At 45.3% G+C, this 18286-nt stretch overlaps 1 protein-coding gene across 18 annotated transcripts in view; it reads right to left on the bottom strand.

Moving 5' to 3' along the window:
• Positions 1-18262, bottom strand: part of NRCAM (neuronal cell adhesion molecule) — a 282358-nt gene extending 264096 nt beyond the window's left edge. For all 18 annotated transcript variants that reach the window (XM_029926953.1, XM_029926994.1, XM_029926962.1 and 15 more), the window contains exon 1: positions 18104-18262. The gene's annotated coding sequence lies outside the window, so the exon portion shown is untranslated. The remainder of the gene's footprint in view (positions 1-18103) is intronic.
• Positions 18263-18286: the final 24 nt, after the last annotated feature.

Genomic DNA, 18286 nt, shown 5'->3' with positions numbered 1-18286 from the left:
TGGGAGTTCCATTCCAGCATATTCACGGTACCGGGCACATTTAAAGGCGGGTATCACATAGGTTATGTACCCGGGAGAGACTCTTAGAGGTGATCTTGAAATCTGTTTACTACAACTGCACAGTTTATAAATTTAAGTTCACAAAAATCACTGAATTGTATCCTTCCCATGGGGAAACTTTATCACATGTATGTTACACCTCAATTCCGCTGTAAAAATCAAATGTCACGAAAACCAAAAAGTTGTCTATAGTACCATAATTCCATTTTTCTTTTAATTTGGGCTACATCTTTTTTAACTGAATGAACAAAGCCTAGGACTATCTTTTCTAGGAAACGATTCAACAGAAAATGTGTTTCCATATTTATCGACCATGCCCTTTGTAATTTGCTAAACCAATGAATTCACAGTAACCACTTCACACAAACACACAGTCAACTTTTCCCTAGTTGGGTTTTATTCCTCTCTCCGCTTTGTTAGTGATGAATAAAGGCTCACTTAAATTCAAAGACTTCAGATTTCCAAAGAAAGACTAGGGTTACCTCCCCATGAGAGTTTCCTTTTCTCTGATTTCTCCACTAGGGAGTGGCTCCATTTTGAGTTTCCCTCAAACAAAGTACCAGCAACAATGTTAACGCACATGAAGCCTCCATTTTGCCAGGCTCAGACGTCCTAAAATTTCACTCACCCAGAGGTCAGGAACTGTGAGTTCTGGAAATCTTTATGGTGTTCTGGGAACGGCTTCAAAGGCTGGCGGGTCATGGCATCTTGTGTTTGCTGACCTGCAGCCTAAAACTAAATGTTTCTTAACTCCAGTCCTTCTGAGAACCTTCAGCCTTTAAACAGAGCGGCTGGATGAAACCACCGGCAAGCCTGTGCGATTCTACATCAGGGGCGAGCTCGACACCATGATGCCTGCAGATTCCCTACGGGGACGCCCAACAATGTCCCCTGGATGGTTATCTTGTATGTGTGTGGTTCTCAAGTAGAAGCTTAACTGTTACCATGGAAATAAAACACAAAAGGGGCTGTCCATCCCAGAAAACCAAAACTGCTTAAAATTCTCATTCAAAGGTTTTATATTAAATGCGGAAGAAATGCCTCTGCATAACTTGTTTTTGTGAGAATCAAACTCATGGGGCACCTGGGTGGCTCAGTCAGCTGAGTGACAACTCTTGATTTCGGCTCAGGTCATGCTCCTGGGATTGTGGGATAGAGCCCTGTAATCAGCACGGAGCCTGCTTAAGATCCTCTCTCCCACTCTCCCTCTACCCTCCTCCCTTGCTCCCACGTATTCTCTCAAAAAAAAAAAAATCCTTCTCGGGAGACTATGCCAAAGCATGGGCCATCAATGTGTAAGCAAATTATAAAAAGTAATAATTTACATTTTTTTTAATTAGAGTACTTTTCCTTCTGCAATCCTATTGATGAAAATGGCCACAATATCAGGTTCCTGGGAGAATCTTAAAAGCTTTATTCATTATTCAAGGATGTGGTCCCATTATTTGAATGTCCTATAGATTAAACAATTGACATTTACCTAAACAGCATCTTGAGGACATGGACTGATACTCTTCACTACACATCATTTTTTTCTTTTTTAAAAAATTTACTTATTTATTTTAAGAGAGGGAGTGAGAGCTGGGGAGGGGCAGAAAGAGTGGAAGAAAGAGAACCCCAAGCAGGCTCTATGCTGCCAGCACAGAGCCCCATGCAGGGCACGAACCCATAAACCATGAGATCATGACCTGGGCCGAAGTAGAATACTTAACCAACTGAGCCACGCAGGTGCCCCTGTTATATATCATTTCTTTTTTTTTTTTTTCTTATGATTATTTATTTTGGAGAGAGAGAAGGAGACAGAGTGTGAGTGAGGGAGAGGCTAAGGGAGAGGGAGACACAGAATCGGAAGTATGCTCCAGGGTCTGTCAGCACAGAGCCCAACACGGGGCTCAAACTCATGAGCCATGAGATTATGACCTGAGCTGAAATCCAACGCTCAGCTGACTGAGCCACACAGGCACTGCATCCTATACATCATTTCTAAGGTAAACAAAAGTCTCTCTTAGGTGTTTGGGTCATAATCTGTAAGTCACAGCATGTGGAAACTAAAATTCCGCTTCTTGTCATTTCTCACGGCAGGATCACAGCAGCTCATTGGGGTCAAGACTAAGGGATAGGGCTCAGACCCCTTGGGTTAGAATCCCAGTTGTGCAACGTAACAGCTGTGCTATTTTGACCCCTTCCTTAAACTCCCTAAGCCTCAGTTCCCTTATCTATAAAATGGGCAGAGTCACATAAAGTAGGGGTGGGCAAACTGTGACCCACAGGCCAAACCTGGCCACAGTGTATTTCGTAAAGAAAGCTTTAGGAAAGCACGAAAGCACCCTTTCATTTACATATCGTCTATGACTGTTTGGAGAAGGATGACATGACCTTCAAAGTCTAAAATATTTATTCTCTGCTCTTTACCAAAAAAAAAAGTGCTGGCCTCAAACATTAAGGGTTATTGTAAGGATGAGAGGAGAAACTTCATGGAAGGTGCTCCCTATAGTTAAGCAATCAATTAGTGTTGTGAATTCGTGTTACTGGTTGGTAGGAAAGTTGTAACATCCCTGGGACCTCATCTCCTAAAGTCCAGAGAGACCTCTAGCTGCCCCATCTCAGGAGCCAACTGCCCACAAAGAAATGCCCGGCGATGAGCAGGCTCAGCCCTTCTCTGGGGTGGAGGTGGCTGAGGTGGCATGAAGGCAGGATGTGCCCCGCAGCTGTCAGCGCAGGGCAGGGAGCCCGCCGGCCACAGACAGCAGCTGCCGCGAGTTGTCCATTTCAAGTAACTGATCCCCTGCTACTCCCTGCCAGAGGAGCCCTCGGTCACAGGTGTGGGACACATGCATATTCATCACTGGCCCCACTCCCGACTGTGCCAACGAGATGGGAGGAGGCTCGAATTCATGCTTCAACCATGACCCCGGCAGGGCCCGTTTCCATTGTCCGTGGCAGCGACTGCTTTCCTGCGACGGATTCGGCTTGACCAGCATTGGAAATTTCTCAGTGTGAGTTTGATGTAAGGAAAGCCAGACTCACAAGTCAAAAATCACAAAATGGACCTAAAGCTGGTCATCTATTCTGAAACTGGCGTTGCTGGCTCCCAAGTTTGCAAACGAATTTGGGTCAACACCTAATGTTACAATAGTTCCCACAAACCTTGCAAACAATCGTCACAAAATTGTCTTAAAGCAGATGTTTTTTAAGTTTTTAATGTTTATTTATTTTTGAGAGAGAGAGACAGAATGCGAGCAGGAAACAGGCAGAAGGAGAGGGAGATACAGAATCCAAAGCAGGCCCCAGGCTCTGAGCTGTCAGCACAGAGCCCGACACCAGGCTCAAATTCACCAACTGTGAGATTATGACCTGAGCCGAAGTCAGACGCTTAATTGACTGAGCCCCCCAGACGCCCCTATGACAGATATTTACAACATCTAAAGGGTTTGTACTGAGAGTGGTTTTCAGAAAGAAACTACTGCTTGATCCCTGCTCATGTCTAGGGCCTTGGACACTTCACCCCGTCATTTTGTGCCTCACTGCCTTGCACGGTAAAGGGAAGCTGTCAAGATCCACAAAATTAAAACGGCCGTGATTCCAAGTTATTTCCTGCTAGATACTGGTGGGTTTTCATTAGTCTCTCCTGGCAGGATCATAAATAAAGTGGAGTCCGCAGCAAAGGAGGAACATTATCACCAGAGGAAACCTCAAATTGGCAAATGGCTTATATATTAAAACGGAATCAATGAAAGACATAATAAATAAATAAACAAACAAATAAATAAATAAATCATAATCGATGAGTCATGCAAACTCAGAGTTGGAAAGTCCGAGGCGCTCATTCCAAGAACCTACCTACCAAATCATCTCCTTGTTCTTATTTAAAACAGTCGGGCCCTTTTTTGGGGTGTGGCGGCTCATTAAACACCCTACATGTAACTTCGATAGGACATTTCCTGGAAGAAGCTTACATTCTAAGACAGACGAAGCTGTCTCCAGTGAAACCGAACAGAAATTCATACTAAGTGGGCAGACATCATTAGGGACCAACTAAAATGGTTTTGGAGTTTCCAATTAATTCAAACCAACATTCGAGTTGATTAAAAGCACTTGGCAACCCTGCATCTCTGAACAGACAGTGGTGCTGCCTGAAAAGAGTCAGAGCTGCTGCCTCAGTGCCCGCCTTCAACCTGTCCCACTGCACCCACATTCACACCAACTAGCCAGGCAGTTCACCCAAGGCTTCACTTCCCTCAGCAGGAGGAAAGATCCACAAGCACACCATTTTCCAAATCAAAAGACATCTGATCGGCCAGGAGCAATAGAGCCTTTAACAAAACATACCCCCCTAAGATCCCAACTGACAACAATCTACCCATGAGAAAGGCAGCAAAGTTGGAGTCGACTTGATTACAATCAAAAAGAGTAATCAACTGATTAAACTACCAACTGCCTACCCCTGTCCATTTAATAAAACAAATACCCTCCCTACCCACTCCCAGTATTTCTGTGCTTTAACTCAAGGTGTAGAGACTAAGTAACTGACTTACATAAACATACTTCTCTGGTACACAAAGTAGACACTGATAGATATAAATATACTGATATATAGACAGAGACAGGGACATACAAACATAGAGATGTGGCAGGGAGCTCTATTTTCACCCTTTCTTTTTTTGTAAGGGACAGGCTTAGAAATAGGAGACCTTTCATTGCATTCTGTACTGGTTTTCTATGGCTTCCATAAAAAAGCATCATGGACTGGGAGGCTTAAACAACAGGAATGCATTGTCTCACAGGTTTGGGGGATAGCAGTCCAAGGGCAAGGTGTCGGCAGCGTTAGTTCCTACTGAGAACCACATGGGAGAATCTGTACATGCCTCTCCCCGGGGTTCCGGTGGTTTGCTGGCCATCTTGGGCATTTCTTGGCTTGGAGAACTCCACTTTGTCTTCACGTGGTGTTCTCCCACTGTGCCTGTCTCCAACTTTCCTCTTTTATAAAGACACCAGGCATATTGAATTATGGCCCACTGTGGCCCACTGTAATGACCTCATTTTAGCTGTAAAGACCTTAACTCCATATAAGGTCAACCTCTGAGGTCCAGAGGATTAGGGCTTCAACATCTGAATTTGTTCAGGGGGGTTGGGTGGGACACACAATTCAACTCGTGACACATCCCCATTTCTAAAGCTCTGTATCTACACTCAGATCAAAGAAAACTATTATTTTTTTTAGCTTTATTGAGGTATAAATTACAAATAAAAGTGTAAGCTATTTAAATAAACATGTGGTGATCTGATACACATATAGACTGTGGAAGGATCCGCCCATCTAGTGAATCAACACATCCATCACTTCATTTTTTTTTTTTTTGGTGAGGACATTTAAGTTCTACTACCTTAATAAATTTTAATTATACAACACCATGTTATCAATAGTAGTCACCAATGTTATGCATTAAATTCTCAGACATTATTTACCTTATAGCTGAAAATTTGTGCCCTTTTACCAACCCATTCTACTGCCCCCACCTTCCAGCCCTGGGCAACCACTTTCTACCCTCTGTTTCTAAGAGTCTGACTTTATTTTAGATTCCACATATAAGTGAGGTCATGCAATAGTTGTCTTTCTCTGATTTATTTCACTCGGCATAATGCCCTCCAGGTTCTTCTACATTGCCACAAATTTCCTTCTTTATTGTGGCTAAATAATATTCCATTGTACAGATATACCACATCTTCTTTATCCATTCACCTGTTGATGGACTCTTATACCATTTCCATATCTTAGCTACTGTGAATAATGCTCCAGTGGGCTGGGCATGGGAGTGCAGAAATCTCTTCAATAATCCCGTTTTCATCATTTCAGGCCTGGATTCAGTATGGTTGTGATTTGCTTCCTGGTTTTATTTCATTAATTTATTTTTGAGAGAGAGAGAAAAAGAGAGAGCAAGGGAGGACAGAGAGAGATGGAGAGAGAATCGTAAGCCGCCTCCATGCTCAGCGCAGAGCTGGACACAGGACTTGATCTCACACCCCTGAGATCATGACCTGAGCCAAAATCAAGAGTCAGATGCTTAACCTGACCAACTATGCCATCCAGACGCCCCACTTCCTGGTTTTAAATTAGGCACTCGAGCAGGCAGGTGAAATCATTCAATCCAGAAAAGTACCATTATTTAAAATAATGGTGGAGTCCTAAATGGCGTCTGTGTGACCAAAAAAAAGGGGGTTGCTGGATCAAATGCAGTTTTAGTCTTAATTTTTTGAGGAACTTCCATACTGTCTTCTGTAGTGCCTGTGTGGCTGCTATCTTTAAGCACCAATCTCTCCTCTGAGGTCCAAGGGAACAGAATAAATACAAACAATGGTATATACACAAGCCTGCTCACAAGCATCACGGTGTGTGTTTCTCTGTATCAAACCTCTAAGCATATGCTGTCTGTGAGCTGGTGAATTTAATATATTAAAATGGTTTCATGCTTTATTGACTTGTGGGGTTGCTAGTTAGTCATGGCTGACACAAAAGATTACTGAGTGTCCTCTTGAAAATTATGAATAGGCTATGGCTTGAAATAAAACACAATTAGATTTAAGAAGACTACTGAATACAACTGGAAAAAAAATATTCACTGAATTTACACCCTGTTTCACACATTGGCTTGATCTTTCACATATATGTTATTATTATTCATTGACAGTTAAGAATGTAGTTTCTGGATTTTGAAAACAGTCCCACCAGGCACACTAGAAAGGGTATCAGTCTCTCAGATTGCAGTGTGAGACCCTTTCTTGTGTTCAGGATCAAGCAGACAGAACTATTGCTAAGGATGTCAGAGACACAGCTCTCTGACACACAGATTTTGTCAGAATATTCTGGGGAACAAAAGGCAAATGCCTTTTACCTAAAAAGAACATAGACTGATGCCAACCTTCTATCAGTACATCCGTTTTTATCTTGATTTGTCATAGTTATGCCCTCCTAGGAGGCAGGGTTGGATGAGGAGAAAGTTTGAGTTTCATCCTCAGTTTCTAGTTAAGTAAGGAAACGCCCTTCAGCCCCTTTTCCAAAGCTGTACAGGACACTGAGGTTTCTTAGTCTTCGCAGTGTAGCCTGGTACTTCTCAAACTTGAATTATGCATTTCATATAAATTTTTTCTCTATGTGTCTCTCAAACACAGCACCACTGCCTTGCACCCAGTCCCTATATGTCCCTATACAATCCACGAACTGGTTGGGGGAGACCATGCCGGAAGTCTGTGCACATCCAGGAAAACACAGAACACAGCAGGTAAGAGCGGTTCATGGCCCACCGGAAGGGAGGGAAGGTTGGCTTCCAAAGTCGCAGCCTGCGAGCTTCTGGTCCGGTTCACACGCCGGGCGTCGCACTTTTCATCTCCGTCATGTGTGCCCCGCTTCTGATTTCTTCACATTCGGATGGCAGAAAGCAATCCTAGAAAGTGCTTCACTTAACCAGTGTGCAGCCACCCAGAGACCTCCAGCGGGAGGTGACAAGCACCAGCTTCATCCTCTGAAGGGAAAGGAAAGGCCTGTGCAGATCTGGAATCCTCTGCCACGAGCAACGGTAGAAAATTACAGAGCAACTCTTCAGGGTCACCAAGATGTCTCTTAGGGCTCCATGGTGGCAATTTACAAAGTGGTACCCTTCTGGATTGAATGGTTTCACCTGCCTGCTCGGAGTGCCTAATATAGAACCAGGAAACAAATTACAATCATAGAATCCAGGCCTGAAATTAAGAATGTTTGATTTCCTGTGGTCTAGACATCATCTGTATCTTCAAACTGGGTCCGAGGACAAAATTTCCCAATTTTCATTGACAAAATAAAAATTCTCTTGACATTTTGCAATATTCATGTACTCGGTCATTCATTCTTGTCACTCATTCATCAAATATGGGGACTCTTCCAGACATACCACCATGCACAACAGAAAACACAGCTCGGACTCCTAATGGAACAGACGGGGTCTGGATTTCCACAGACACCTGGAGAAAGCTGACAGAACTGAGCTCTCTAAGCAAGGCCAAAATGCCTTTATTGCCTGGATGAGTATTTTGTTATCTGCTTCCCTTTATCAAAGGAGACTTGGTCTCTTAATGTTATCTGTAGCAAATATCAAGTATTTTCATACAAGCGAGGTACTTCTCTTCATTTACCACCTGTCCACCTCTTTCCGGATTTTTATTTAGCCATATTTGAGTGGGTTTCACTTGGTGTCAATTACACCTTGCTCTTTCAGGAGATGGAATAATCTTTCTACTCTGAGATCCCTGAAAAGCTGCTCCTGAAATGAACTTTGCTGAATTACTAGCTCATATAAACCTTGTACAAAGCAAAAAATCCTGTTTAACATGAATAATCATCCCAAATGTGCTTGGCAACTTCACATTTTTGTATCTCTGATTTTCTCAAGCTGGGGCCATTGGTATGTAAAAGCACAAAACAGCTGGAGAGGTGAGATGATCTAAGAATTTTCCTGTTATGTTGAATAAGTACCAGCTTCAACTCTTCGCAAGTTCCTCTCGATGCAGGTTTTTTCAATGCATGGGTATTATCATATTTCATTTTTGTGGCGTGATTTGTACGTTATTTCTATTTCATGATGTCAAGCGATTTCAATGACCTGAAGTACCACCAGAAAATATCTCTTTAAAGTATTTCCTATTGGATGCTATGAAATGGAGACTATTCTTCATTCATCAAGACATCACCACAAACACTTTTATGTCCCTTTCTCTTTCTTTCAGATTTCAAGTTATTACCTTTATCATGGGGCTCTTTCCTCTCTCGCCTCATTATTTAAAATCTCTCTGGGACCTTGGGCTGTAGGACACTTCTCCAGGATGTCTCATTACCCGCCTGAGCCTCCCCACCCTCTGAATCTGTCACCCGCCCTGATCTTGGCTCCTCCAGCCCCAGTAACAACAAACGAATCAGACCATGAACTCACTGACTCCCTGCTGCTTAATGGGTCCCTTTATGGTCCTAGGACAGCAATCAACCCTTGATATATTTTACCTTCCACTCTAAATTGGCATCTAGGTAACTGTTACTAGACACAAATAGCCATAGAATTTTAAAATCCCTATTCCAACTAGGGGCACCTGAGTGGCTCAGTTAGTTAATATCCACCTCTTGGTTTTGGCTCAGGTCATGATCTCACAGTTCTTAAGTTCGAGCCCCATGCTGAGCTCTGCGCTGATGGCTTGTAGACCCTGCTTGGAATTCTCTGTCTCCCTCTCTCTCTGCCCCTCCCCTGCTCACTCTCTCTTCCTCAAAATACATAATTAAACATTAAAAAATATTAAAAAATTATTCCAACCATCAAAATGCAAGTAACCTTAAAATTTGTGAAACATATGAAGTATGTATCACAATTTATATAAAGTACAACATATGGAATTAATTATGACAGTCAATTCTGAAGGGAACTTGCTTTTTTATATTACTGTTTTAATTATCTCTGAATATCTACTATTTTTTTATGTTGTTGCCATGTCAATGTTATTTCTCTAAAAGCAGAAATATTTGAATGTATTAAAATGATATAAAAAATGGCTTTTGGCCATCACGCTACCAACATCGACACAAAAAACTATGTCATCAAGTCATTTGAATGGTCAAAGATACCACAGCAAAAATCTTTCCAATTACCGTGTCACGGAACACCAGGAAGCATTTCGAATTATCCCAAATTATTTTTGATGTCACTTACATTTCAGTAACCTCGACCCCCCAGGAGCTGTTTTATTATTCTGGTTATACCCACAGCCAACTTCTCTTTCAGAAATGCTTTAAATCAGATGCTGGCCTACTGAACTGAATGGGCAACGATGCACCGTGTTAAAAACTTCACTGGCAAGTGGAACGGTGATGGACCCCCCCTAGAAGCAGAAAGCTGAAATCACGCTTATCAAATAAACTCATGTGGGAAAAAACACTGTCTCATCAATATTGAGGACAGACTTATCTACCTTGTCATATGTCAAAACAATCGGTGGTCAATACCGAAACCCTGTAATGAGATTTTACATGGGAAGCTAGCTGGGCATTTCTGTATTTACCCCAGTAGATACTAGCGGGGGGAAAAAGACTATTTGCAACGCAATTAGAGGGGACAAGGAGATCTGAGTGTATGCCAGACGCAGGGGCCTCCCCGGATTCACACAGTCCAATGTCTTCATGCAGCGTAAGGCATCAAACTGCACTTCCTACAGTTTTCAAACTTGTGTCAGTTAACTCGATGTTTACCGAGTGCCTCGCTCGGGCACGCCACTTTTTTGGATATGCCATCTAGCCCCTACGGACCTTGTTCCAACACCATCTGTCACTTAAGCTCACACAGATTCAAAAATTTCAATTCACACTCATCTACTCGGCACTCAAACTGAAGCTATAATTCAAATTTCGACATGAAGCTTGAATTCCTTTTCACTGTTCTTCAACTTTGACCCAGCTCCCCCTCCTTCTTCCTTCGCTGAAAAGGGCCAAGACAACAGCCCAGCAAGTGGGGCAGGCAAAACAGGCCTCTTTTGTTCACTTTTGTCCCTTCAGCTCTCTATTGAGGTGAGGGACTAAAAGGCCGCACAGGCTTTGGAAGGCAGCAGCTTTCGCTTGCAAGCCATCCTGCCTCAGAGCCCAAGAAAACTCTAGGACGAAACTCTTTTTCGACGGTCCGCTTTCACCTCATGGCATAATTAATGGGAGATTAGTCCTCTTTTTATTTTTCTCCTTTCTCTTCCCCTTGGAGAGAATCTGCTAATGGCGTTCAACACGGGCTTGTCATGTTCGTCAAAAATGTATGTTGTAAATCACGCCGTTCAAATGTCAAGGTCATCTAAAAGTGGCATGAAATTGCTTTAAAGTTGAAATTTGGAGAACAGATCACTACATACTGAATACATATACCAAATTTTTTGAATGCTCTCAGCCCACTTGAGAAAGATAAATCGAATTCACTGCATATTACACAGTAGAAGACCTCCTACAGGATTCCCTCAGATTGCCTTGGGAATATGTTTTCCTGGTTACAGTGGGCTTTGAACCAATATACCATGCACATCATAAGATTTAAATATACACATGAATAGACAGACAGATGATATATTCAAACGGTTCTTTCCCGCCCTATCACCATTTCATAAGAATTTCCAACGTGTCCAAAAGTCAAACCACTATGTTGTACATGTGAAACTAACAAAATGTTGTATATCTATTACAGGTCAATTACAAAAAGAATTTTCCTTCCGTCTGATACTATCTTTTCCACTCTCGTGTGAGTTTAACAGTGCTTTGAAAGCAAGGCATCGTGGAAGCAGATCAGAGAGCTCACAAGACAAGACGCATTTGTCACTCTTGTTCCTGAACCGAATAAGCCATTTGGACAGTAAGCACAGCGGACGAGCATTAGCCTTCGTAAAATTGTTCCCTTTACCACCGGCATTTCTTAGATTCACTAGCTTTTCAGTCACTTGTGGGAAGCCCTCCATCAGACTTTTTTCAAAACTACCTTTTTCTAATTTGAAATTCCAATCTTGTAGGCCAGTAAAATAGGTCAATTAAGTTGACACCACATCTTTTTTATTAGCTCAGCTAAGCAATGATAATTGGGTAGTGAGGGTTTATACTGTCATCTTTGAAGATTCAATGGTAGGGAGAAATGCCCAGTGCAGACCCGCAGTTCACAAGTCCAGCACATCCCTCAATAGGATTGTCCTATCTATTTGCAGATAGATATGAGGCAAATTTGCTCCTGATCTGGGTTAAAATGCTAATGTTATTTTTTTCTCTAAAACAAAATCGTACTAAAATTTCATTTATCCTTAGAGCAAAACCACTTCACCCAGTTGCACTAGAAACATATATGCTCTAATTCAATATTAGGAAAACAAACCAACAGCGGTACTGAGTGGCTCAGTCATTTAAGCATCTGACTTCAGCTCAAGTCTTGATCTCACTGTCAGTGAGTTCGAGCCCCACATCAGGCTTTGTGCTGACAGCTCAGAGCCTGGAGCCTGTGTCTCCTCTTCCCCTGCTTGAGATCTGTCTCTGTCTCTCAAAAATGAATAAATGTTAAAAAAAAAAAATTTAAACAAACAAAGATGAATGCCCTTCACCTGTGCTGGCTTATCCTGGCCAAAGACACCCATGCTCCATAGCATCTATTTCATGCTTTATTCAAAGTATGGGGTCGGTCAGTACTTGTTACAAACCATACATCTCCTGGGGCACCTGGGTGGGTGGCTCAGTCAGTTAAGTGTCCAACTTTGGCTCAGGTCATAATCTCATGGTTCGTGGGTTCGAGCCCCACATCGGGCTCTGTGCTGACAGTTCAAAGCCTGAGCCTGCTTCAGATTCTGTGTCTCCCCCTCTCTCTGCTCCTGCCCTGTTTATGCTCTGTCATTCTCTCTCAAAAAAAAATTTTTTTAAACGCATACATCTCCTTATTAATAAAAATTAAACCAATACATTAGAAAATGTTGTGAATTCCTTGTCCATGATACATAATACATTAATTTATAACTTTAAAGAGTAACAGCTATAGCTCTTTCCACTCATTAGAATGGCCAAGAAAACAGAAAATCGGAGCACCTGGATGGCTCAATCTGATATGCATCCGACTTCGGCTCAGGTCATGATCTCCCACTTTGTGGGTTCAAGCCCCACATTGGGCTCTCTGCTGACAGCTCAGAGCCTGGAGCCTGCCTCGGATTCTGTGTCTTGCTCTCTCTGTGTCCCTTCCCGGCCCAGACTCTGTGTGTGTGTCTCTCTCCCTCAAAAATAAATAAATATTAAACATTAAAAATAAAAACAGAAAATAAGGGTTGGTGAATCCATGGAGACATTAGAACCCTGGGCTCCCTTGGTGAGAATGTAAATGGTAAATCTGCTGTGGAAAACAGTACGGCGGTTCCTCAAAAGTTTAAAACAATGACCTTGAACTTATGATCCAGAGATCCCACTTTTGGGCGTTTACCCAGAGGAACGCAAAGCAATGACTCGAAAGGGATTTATGCACTCATAGCAGGCCTCTTCACAGTAGCCCCAGACTGGAAACAGCCCAACAGACAAATGAATTTAAAAAAGAATGACTGATAGATGAATGAATTTTTTAAGGTGGTATTACATGCAATAGAATATTATTCAACTTTCAAAAAGGAAGGAAATTCTGACACATGGATGAGCCTTGAAAACATCATGCTAAGTGAAACAAGCCAGCCACAAAAAGGACACATACTGTATGATCGCACTCATATGAGGTATTTAGGACGGTCCGATTCAGAGACAAGAAAATAGAATGATCCTTGCCAGGACCTGGGAGGAGGAGGAATGGATAGTTATTGCTTCATGGGGATAGAGTTTCAGTTTGGGAAGATGAGGAACGTTCTGGAGATGGACAGTGGTGTTGGTGGCATAACATTTTGAAGTATTTAATGCCACTGAACTACATGGTTAAAAAAGGTTAGAGCAGTAAATTTTGTTATATCTGCTATCACAAGAAGAGTGACTTGGCAAAACCATCACATTTTCAATAAATTATGACATTTACTTTCCCATTTAAATCTCTTTTTTAATGTTTTTAATGGTTTGAGAGTGAGAGAGACAGAAGGCAAGCGGGGGAGGGGCAGAGAGAAAGAGAATCCAAAGCAGGCTCCAAGCTTGGAGCTGTCAGCACAGAGCCTGATACGGGGCTGAAACTCACAGACCGCAAGATCTTAAGCTGAGCCAAAGTCGGATGCTTAACTGACTGAGCTCCCAGGCACCCCACTCCCCTATTTAAAGACAACCTGATATTGGAGGTAGAGTTGTCCCTGTATTTTCATCATGTAGTCCCTGCCTTCACATTTTAAGTAGAAAAAAAAACCATTCATCAATTCATTTTGGCACATTTTCCTATTCTTAGGGGCTTCAGCCCTGATGGCAAGAGAGATTATTAAAACTAAAGAAGCTTTTCGTTTACCTGGATGGACGAAGGGTAAAGTTAGCTGCTCAGTTTGTGACCCTCACTTTCCTAGAGGTCCTCTGTCCTCACCTGGCAGAAAGGTTCAGGGTTCCTTCAGCTGGGGAAGGAAAATACATCTACAAGGGATTTAATAATTTTTTAATCATTTTCAACTCGCTTCCTTTTTGCCAATCACCTTAGCAGTTCAGGGCTGACCTGAAGCAGTGTTTGGATGCAAACACTAAAACTTCTTAGAGAAGAATATCATAGGAACTCTATATTCTAGTTAAATTTGCTTCCAGTTCCCAGACTTCTCAGCTGGAAACTGGTCTTTGGAAGTGGGGATGAGACTCCACAGGCTGCCAATGGGGCAGCAAATCAGGACTGCCATGGATGAAACTGTGAGCCCCAAAAGTCATAAGTCAAAGACCTAACCCCCAATTGTGACTGTATTTAGAGATAAGGCTTTGGGGAGGTAATTAAGGTTCACTGACATAATAAGAATGTGGTCCTAATCCAACAGCATCAGTGTCCTTACAAGAAAAGGAAAAGAGAGATCTCTGAGCACACGCACCCAGGAAAATGTGTCTGAGCGCCAGCAGCAAGATGGTCTCCTGTAAGCCGGAAGACAGCCCTCACTAGAACCTGACCATGCTGACATCTAACAGCGCCAGAATGCCCAACTCCAGAACTTGAAGAAAGTGAAGTTCTGTTCCTTACGCCTATGTGAAAAAAAAAAGAATCTGTGTGCAGATGTATGCAACCATAGATGATAAAATTAGAACTAACCTCCCCTGGGGGCACCTGAGTGGCCCAGTCAGTTGAGCATCTAACTCTTGATTTCACTCACGGTTTGTGGGATCGAGTCCCATGTCAGGCTTCATGGCAGCATGGAGTCTGCTTGGGATTCTCTCTCCTCTCTCTGCCCCTTGCTCATGCATGTGCATGCACGCACTCTCTCTCTCAAAATAAATAAAAATAAAACTGAACTAATCTGTCTGAAGGCAGGAACTCCATTTTGCTCACCACTGTTTCTCCCGTGTCAAGAACAGTAAATTATTCGGTAAATATTTATGAAGGAATGAATGAATGAATGGAAGTATTTCTTCATCAGAAAAGCACTCTGTGGGATTCCATTAAACAGCTCCTTTGTACATACAAATATATTATCTGCCATTTCCATTTATATTCAGCCATTTATACAAGGAAAAATGCTATTTGAACCGATCCTTTAGGACTTTTACTGCAGCCCTTATATTCCTGTCATAGTCACATCAGCCTCACAGGAAGTACCATTTCCAAAGATGACTTGCTTTCCATTTACCGTCACTGCTGCAGTGACAAATAATGTCATGTCGGGATGCTGGCCGACAGTCCAAAGACCTCATCACTAACCCCCCACTTCGTGCCTGGGTGACCTCTCCCAGCCCATTGTACTCATTCTGAAACCGAAACGTTTGGATACAGTGTTTTCTTACAGCTCTCAAATTCCTGGATGATGTGAAATGTTTTGCAACTTTCCTGCAATAAAGTACAAAGCAGGTTGAAAGAAGACCATGAGTCAGTAGGATTAAGAATGCACAATGAGTTCACAATTACAAACTTGCTAAAAGCTATTCCAGGAACAGCTGATCTCACTTTAGTTCAAATTCTTGTTTCTATGAGTTGATATGCAGCATCTTTGTAAGTTAAATACTCAGGATATCGGATGCTTTCCTAAGATTTCATAGTAGGGTCCTATTCAAATTCAACATCCAATTTGGGGAGTAAATCTGCAGTCAAAGGAGTTTACAAAGGAGATTCGGGACTGGGGAGCCTACTAGAATGTTTGCCAAATGGAAACGTTTGTCTTTTCTTAAAAAAAGTTTTCTCAAAAATTGTGCTGTGCCAAGAACCTCTCAGGCCCTCTGTAATCACAGGCGCATCTGGTCACTAAGAACAGTCCAGTGACTGTAACTGGCTAGGCAAACAGCAGTGCACTTAAAAGCTAACAAGAATAAAAGAACATGTAAAGGAATTCGAGGGCAATAAAAGGCTATTCCACAATACAATGTGCTGATTTACAATATTGCCTTCTACTGTGAGGTCTGCAGGGGTCAGAACTGAATGCGCTTATAATGTCCCTGATCACTTGGCGGGTTTAGGCTTCCGGTAAACTAATGTGGTAAGCCTCCACAAGACCCCATTTTCACAGCTTTGGATGGTAAAGTATAGGAGCAAAAACTCACCTTTGTTCCCCCCCCCCCCGCCCCCCCCCCTGTTTCCTAGCTTTATGGCCTTGGGAACGTTACCTGACCTCTCAAGTCTCCGTCTCCTAATTTTAAGAATAGGGTAATAACATGTGTAAATCAAAGGAGACGATGCATGTACCTTGCACGGCGCCTGGTATATCTGAAGCGCTCAAAAATTGTTGACTCTCATGACCATGAAAGTGGAGAGTATCCAGTGGTTTAACTAAGTCCATTTCAGTACTTCTGGAAGGTCTCCTTTCCTCTTGAGCTATTATTCCAATATTTTAATAACAGGGCATGGGTAGCCTAAAGCAGACCCAACCCAGCAGCCCAGCCTCCAAAGGTCTGCCTTCAGTAGCTACCGCGTTCCTGACAGCCCCAGGGGGAGCTCCAGGTGCTGAGCGAGAGCCTCGTGCCCCATTACACTCGCCTCCATCTCTTCCCTTTGCAAGAGCCTCGGGTGAGGAAGGGCCCAGCCTCCCAGACCTGCATCTCCGCGCGTTAACCATGCGGGACCGAGAAGGAAAGGAACATTTCCCTCTTAGGACAAACAGCTCCGCGGAGGGCAGGAGAGAGGCTGGGTGGAGGGAACGCAGCACCGCTGGGCGCCCTCCCTCCGCGCCCGCAGCTGCGCAGGGGCGGCCCCCGAGCGTGCGGGGGACAGAGGATGCGGCCGAGGGCCCGGGGCGGGCGAGAGGGGCGGGATCCGCAGGGAAGGCCAGCGGCCGGCTCAGCGGGGCCGCGGGGCCCGAGGAACCCTCGGGCGGCGCCTGCTGCCCAGGGTACACCTCTCCGCGAGTGATGACGAGTCCCCGGCTCACTCGACCGCGGCACCCCCGGTCTCCTCTGGGCGGGGGAGTTGCGGGCCGGGAACGGCCGAGCCCGCCAGCAGTCGGGGACCAGCTCTCGGCGGCGCCCACTCGCGCTGCCAGGAGGGGCCCGGGGGCGGCGCACAGCGCAGATGGCTGGCGCTGGCGGCGAGACGGATGCTCCGGAGCCGGCAGTCACTCCCGGCTCAGCACAGCATCCTCGGGCCAAGCTGCTGCCAGGGCCCACCAACCGGGAGCCCCACAAATCCCAGCCCCCGGAGGCTGCGCGGGGTGCGGGAACCCCCAGGACTCGCACCTGTAGGGCCAACAAAACCCCCGGAAAGCCCCAGCCCTCTGCCTTTGCGGTCTCTGCCGTTCCCCGTGATTCCCCGAGTTATCCCTTCCCCCCCCCGCCCCCCCCCCGGCGGCAAGAGTGCAGGTCCGCTCGGCCTCCAGCCCGGCGATCGGCGCAGGTGTGAGCACATCCTAACAAAGCCCACGCCCAGATGTGTCCGCGGGGACCCGGACGCGCACTAGCCGGTGCGCGCCGGCCCAGCACCTGCGTTCCAGGTCGGGCCGGCACCGTGGCGTGACACCCTGCGCCCCCCATGTGCAGGGCGAGGAAGCCGCGGTGCCTGGCCCCAGCACCCTCCCCAGGCCCAACTGGCCACCCAGGGACCCCAGGCAGGGCTGCCCGGAAAGCGCGGGGGCGGGGATGCAGAAGTTGTCCACGGACTGGAGGAGGTGAAGGGCCCGCCGGAGCCAGCCAGGGATGCCGCATTTCAGCGTATCCCCACCCGGGTGCCCGTCCCCCTCCATCCCGCTCGGCGCCCGCGGGCGCGTCCGAGGCCTGGGGCTTGGAAGGGAGTTGGCCACCAGGTTCGCCCAGCCGCAGAGAGAGCGGCGCGGCGCTGCCAGCCGGGAGGGCGCTCTGCTGAACCCCGGGCCGGCGTCCGAGTGACGACACAGCAGCCCCCGGTGCCCTCCTCCTGCTCCAGCCGTCGCCCCAGAGCAGGACCGGGTGTCACCGCGGGACGCGCACGTAGCTACTCACGTTCTTCCGCCAAGCCCACCGCTCAGCCCCCGCGCGGCCTCCCGGGACCCTGGAGCGCGGACGTCGTCCGTTCCCGACGGAGCTGTGGCCTCCAGCGGCCCCGCGCCGTCCCCTGCGCCGCGCGTCTGAGGCTCCGACTGCGGCGAGCGTCTGCCCGCGACCCGGGCGAAGCAGGGCTGGCCC

Source organism: Suricata suricatta, chromosome 2, assembly GCF_006229205.1.
Source record: "Suricata suricatta isolate VVHF042 chromosome 2, meerkat_22Aug2017_6uvM2_HiC, whole genome shotgun sequence".
Classification (NCBI taxonomy): domain Eukaryota; kingdom Metazoa; phylum Chordata; class Mammalia; order Carnivora; family Herpestidae; genus Suricata; species Suricata suricatta.
This window is presented reverse-complemented; position numbering and strand designations above follow the sequence as displayed.